Source organism: Leucopleurus acutus (genome assembly GCF_964270905.1).
Source record: "Leucopleurus acutus genome assembly, chromosome: 10".
Taxonomy (NCBI): domain Eukaryota; kingdom Metazoa; phylum Chordata; class Mammalia; order Artiodactyla; family Delphinidae; genus Leucopleurus; species Leucopleurus acutus.
Window position 1 is genome coordinate 43,872,130 of NC_139153.1, and position 6,000 is coordinate 43,878,129.

The 6,000-nt window shown below is 38.3% G+C and overlaps 1 protein-coding gene across 1 annotated transcript in view; it reads right to left on the bottom strand.

Moving 5' to 3' along the window:
* SCN11A (sodium voltage-gated channel alpha subunit 11) overlaps positions 1–5,532 on the bottom strand; it is a gene marked incomplete at its 3' end in the record, with an annotated part of 126,098 nt that extends 120,566 nt beyond the window's left edge. Inside the window, exon 1 of the mRNA XM_082848755.1 lies at positions 5,456–5,532. The remainder of the gene's footprint in view (positions 1–5,455) is intronic.
* Between the last annotated feature and the right edge of the window lie 468 nt (positions 5,533–6,000).

The window sequence follows — 6,000 nt, forward strand, 5'->3', positions numbered from 1 at the left end:
CCCACAGCAAACATCATCCTCAATGGTGAAAAACTGAAAGCATTTCCACTAAGATCAGGAACAAGACAAGGTTGCCCACTCTCACCACTCTTATTCAACATAGTTTTGGAAGTTTTAGCCACAGCAATTAGAGAAGAAAAGGAATCCAAATCGGAAAAGAAGAGTAAAGCTGTCACTGTTTGCAGATGACATGATACTATACATAGAGAATCCTAAAGATGCTACTAGAAAACTACTAGAGCTAATCAATGAATTTGGTAAAGTAGCAGGATACAAAATTAATGCACAGAAATCTCTGGCATTCCTATACACTAATGATGAAAAATCTGAAAGTGAAATCAAGAAAACACTCCCATTTACCACTGCAACAAAAAGAATAAAATATCTAGGAATAAACCTACCTAAGGAGACAAAAGACCTGTATGCAGAAAATTATAAGACACTGATGAAAGAAATTAAAGATGATACAAATAGATGGAGAGATATACCATGTTCTTGGATTGGAAGAATCAACATTGTGAAAATGACTCTACTACCCAAAGCAATCTATAGATTCAATGCAATCACTATCAAACTACCACTGGCACTTTTCACAGAACTAGAACAAAAAATTTCACAATTTGTATGGAAACACAAAAGACCCCGAATAGCCAAAGCAATCTTGAGAACGAAAAACGGAGCTGTCGGAATCAGGCTCCCTGACTTCAGACTATACTACAAAGCTACAGTAATCAAGACAGTATGGTACTGGCACAAAAACAGAAAGATAGATCAATGGAACAGGATAGAAAGCCCAGAGATAAACCCATGCACATAGGGACACCTTATCTTTGATAAAGGAGGCAGGAATGTACAGTGGAGAAAGGACAGCTCTTCAATAAGTGGTGCTGGGAAAACTGGACAGGTACATGTAAAAGTACGAGATTAGATCACTCCCTAACACCATACACAAAAATAAGCTCAAAATGGATTAAAGACCTAAATGTAAGGCCAGAAACTATCAAACTCTTAGAGGAAAACATAGGCAGAACACTCTATGACATAAATCACAGCAAGATCCTTTCTGACCCACCTCCTAGAGAAATGGAAATAAAAACAAAAGTAAACAAATGGGACCTAATGAAACTTCAAAGCTTTTGCACAGCAAAGGAAACCATAAACAGGACCAAAAGACAACCTCAGAATGGGAGAACATATTTGCAAATGAAGCAACTGACAAAGGATTAATCTCCAAAATTTACAAGCAGCTCATGCAGCTCAATAACAAAAAAACAAACAACCCAATCCAAAAATGGGCAGAAGACCTAAATAGACATTTCTCCAAAGAAGATATACAGACTGCCAACAAACACATGAAAGAATGCTCAACATCATTAATCATTAGAGAAATGTAAATCAAAACTACAATGAGATATCATCTCTCACCAGTCAGAATGGCCATCATCAAAAAATCTAGAAACAATAAATGCTGGAGAGGGTGTGGAGAAAAGGGAACCCTCTTGCACTGCTGGTGGGAATGTGAATTGGTTCAGCCACTATGGAGAACAGTATGGAGGTTCCTTAAAAAACTACAAATAGAACTACCATATGACCCAGCAATCCCACTACTGGGCATATACCCTGAGAAAACCATAATTCAAAAGGAGTCATGTACCAAAATGTTCATTTCAGCTCTATTTACAATAGCCCGGAGATGGAAACAACCTAAGTGCCCATCATCGGATGAATGGATAAAGAAGATGTGGCACATATATACAATGGAATATTACTCAGCCATAAAAAGAAACGAAGTTGAGCTATTTGTAATGAGGTGGATGGACCTAGAGTCTGTCACACAGCGTGAAGTAAGTCAGAAAGAGAAAGACAAATACCGTATGCTAACACATATATATGGAATTTAAGAAAAAAAAAATGTCATGAAGAACCTAGGGGTAAGACAGGAATAAAGATACAGACCTAGTAGAGAATGGACTTGAGGATATGGGGAGGGGGAAGGGTAAGCTGTAACAAAGCTAGAGAGAGGCATGGACATATATACACTACCAAACGTAAGGTAGATAGCTAGTGGGAAGCAGCCGCATAGCACAGGGAGAGCAGCTCAGTGCTTTGTGACTGCCTGGAGGGGTGGGATAGGGAGGGTGGGAGGGAGGGAGACGCAAGAGGGAGGACATATGGGAACATATGTATATGTATAACTGATTCACTTTGTTATAAAGCAGAAACTAACACACCATTGTAAAGCGATTATACCCCAATAAAGATGATAAAAAAAAAAGAAAAACCACATAAAAAATGCATCAAAAAATATTCTTTTACTGTATTTTTAAGTTAAATGTAATTGCACTTGTAGGATGAATTTCTAGAAGAGCAACTGCTAAATCACCCTCCAAGGAGATTATACCAATTTACCCTCCCACGAAGAGTCTCTAAAATGATGGGTTTTCCACATTCTCTGAACACAGTATATTATCAAATTTTTAGATCTTTTCCAATCTGGTAGGTGAAAAATGGAATCTTATTTAAATATGTATTTCCTTCATTATGAATGAGATTAAACACATTTTCATACAATGTAAACCATTAATTTTCTTTTTCTGTAAGCTGCCTATTTATGTCCTTTGTTCATTTTTTTTCCATTGTGTTTTGGTACTTTTCATATTAACTTGTATGCTCTCTTGGTATATTAAGGAAATTGGCCCCTTGTCATGTGTGTTGCAAATATATTTTCCCATTGTGGTGCTGGGGTACCATGAAGAGACGGGGCAAGACAAGCGTAGTACAACTCAGTGGACTGAGAATATAGCTGCATCTAGAAAGGCTGCAACTCTCCAGCCCTCCAGAAGTGACTGAGCTGTTACCTTCTCATTCACAACCGCTCAGCAATGGGATCTAATTGAAGTGCAAGAAAAAGACTCACTGAAGAGTTACCATGGAAACTAGCCCTCCCACAGCATTTAGCATTCAAAAGCTTCTGCAGGCATTCATGTACAACAAATTAGCAAAGAAAGATTTCCAGACTCACAACCCTAATTTTGAATGCAGTTTAAAGGTGTTTGGAGGCATAAAGAATACCTGTGGTTTCTATAGGGAGATTACCAGGAAAATAATTGTCTTGGGTTCTAGCTTCTGTGCAAGATAATTTGTTGAGATATTCGAGGGTACTTTGTTTTTGCAGCAGTTTTCCCTCCTTCCCCCACCTTCTGCTGATGGTTGCCAGTCCACAGTACTTGCTGATCTCAGGAGTGGTTTGTAATAGCGGTCCTGAAGCTTAAAGACTCCCTCTTGTCTTGCCTTTAAAGAAAGCCCAAGCTCACTGAAGAGCTTAAGCTGCAAATCTAGGTGGGAAAGGGTGTGCAGGGGAAAAAAATCCATACTCTTTGTAGGGCAGAGAGGTCAGTGAAAGCAGGAAGAGAGGTTCTACAAAGAGTAAAGACCTGTGACCACTGTTGAAAGCATCCCGGTTGGTGACAGACCCTGGTCAATGATGGCTGCATATCTTAGAAGGGTGGGGCCCTAGGCACTAGGATTTCCAGCTATAACAAAAACCCCCAGTCCCAGTGGAGGAAAAGAACAGAGGCCTGGCCACTTTTAAAGGACACTGGGCACCTCAGCCCTAACCACTGTGGCCTGAGGATTGTTGGTGCCTCCCCGTATGACTCCTGGTCATTCGTCAGTGACCTAACGGTGGATCAAGGTAGTCAGAGGAGTCTTAATAATAACTGAGGATGACTTTTCCATCATTTTGGCTGTCTGGGAACTCAGAATTATAAATAATTTCAATAAGCTAATATGATATACTTATATGTCAAAGTTTTAGAGTAAGATTCACATACACTGTACTTTTTTGGACTAGTATTTTAGGAAGCCTCAGGCAGTTCAGCTCCTGTACAAAAATTCCACCACAAAAAAGTACATTTGTGGGACTTCCCTGGTGGTCCAGTGGCAAAGAATCTGCCTTCCCATGCAGGGGACGCCAGTTCGATCCCTGGTCTCGGAACTAAGATTCCACATGCCGCAGGGGAACTAAGCCCGCACACTGCAACGAAGAGCCCCCGCAGCGCAACAAAAGATCCCGCATGACGCAACGAAGACCAGACGCAGCCAAGAATAATAAATAAATAAATAAATAAATTTTTAAAGTACATTTGTGATGTAGGTTTAATTTTTTTTGTCCACTTAGTAAATACTTATAAATGCATTCATTTTGCTTTATTTTCTTTTATTCCCACAATCAATTATGGTTTTTTATGGGAGTGAATAGGCTTTCTAAAAATGTACTTTGATTATGACATTTTATCAGTAGGAAATAAGTACCAAGGATTTTAAGGTCTGACTTGTCACACATTAGAGCCAGTGAGGTTCAAAATCAGGGATGGCTTGGATGGTTCTCTACTGCCCTCCAGTGGGAAAGCTAGACAAGGTCAAAACATTTTTGGAATGGAAGAAACTGGCTTCTCTTCCTAATATTGGCGTGTAAGAACCTAGGGGTAAGACAGGAATAAAGACACAGACCTAGTAGAGAATGGACTTGAGGATATGGGGAGGGGGAAGGGTAAGCTGTAACAAAGCTAGAGAGAGGCATGGACATATATACACTACCAAACGTAAGGTAGATAGCTAGTGGGAAGCAGCCGCATAGCACAGGGAGAGCAGCTCAGTGCTTTGTGACTGCCTGGAGGGGTGGGATAGGGAGGGTGGGAGGGAGGGAGACGCAAGAGGGAAGACATATGGGAACATATGTATATGTATAACTGATTCACTTTGTTATAAAGCAGAAACTAACACACCATTGTAAAGCAATTATACTCCAATAAAGATGTAAAAAAAAAAGAAGTAAAAAGAACTAAAGGATACTTTTTTCCCAGTGTGTTCAGAAATAAGTTAACGTTGAATAAGAAGTCACTCAGTAAAGCCTTCTAAGACTGTATTTAAACCTGAGGATTTGCTGATAAGACATAAACTAGCATACAACTTTTGACATAAACATCTTAAGCATTCGGAGTCTCTATGTTTACTTATATAATATTGCTTCACTTATGCATGTTTATTTAATTATGATCTTCTAGTCTATTATATATCATAACACCCTATTTCTTTAAGGAAGCATTGTTTTAGAGAATCATTAAAGAATTATAAGGAAATAATGCAGCTTCTCAATTTCTTCATGAAGTTGGTTGATATCATGACAGGCTTGCTTTACAAAGTTTATTTAGCACTTCCACATTACTTGCATGAGGCTTAAAATTTTATTCTTTTTAAAATTCATCTTTAAAATATCCAAATTAATGCATTAAGCACTAGCAGACTGTAGCAGCTGCAAACCAAGGCGTTGCATGATTGTGTGCTTTTAAACAAATGTTCAAAACATATTAATTCCTCTTAAAGAATTAAAACAGAAAACATTCATGTCTCCCCCCCGATGATGGTAAGTCTGGGGTTTGGTTCAAAGACATACCTGGTCACCTTCACTTCCTTCAGTAAATGGCTTGGTCATGGAGCCAGAAAACATGTATTTAAACATGTGGACAAATCTGTTAAAAGGCCTTATCATTTCATGAATCTTTTTCCAGGCTGTTGAAAACAAGAAAGCAGGCAAGAACAAAAGATAAATTTCAAGCTGGTATGAAAACTTTACAAAGTGATAGAGCCTACATTATATAAAACAGGAGAAAATCTATCCTGGGAAATTACAACATTTTGGTAATGTTATTATAACATTTTGGCAATGTTTCCTGAGCAAGGTGATGATTAAAAATAATACCTAAAGTATATTGAATATTTCCTACCTACCAGGTACTGTGGTAAGGTTATTTCATAAGAACCATATGAAATAGGTACTGTTATGATTCCATTTTACAGATTTAAAAAACTGAAGATGTAAGAAGTTAATTGACAGGTAACTGACAGAGGGAAGGGTCCCTCCAGAGTAAGATTTAACAAGAACCACTCTGGTTTATTTGTAAGTAGAAGCCTTCTAGAACTCTTATTTACTTTTTAAAT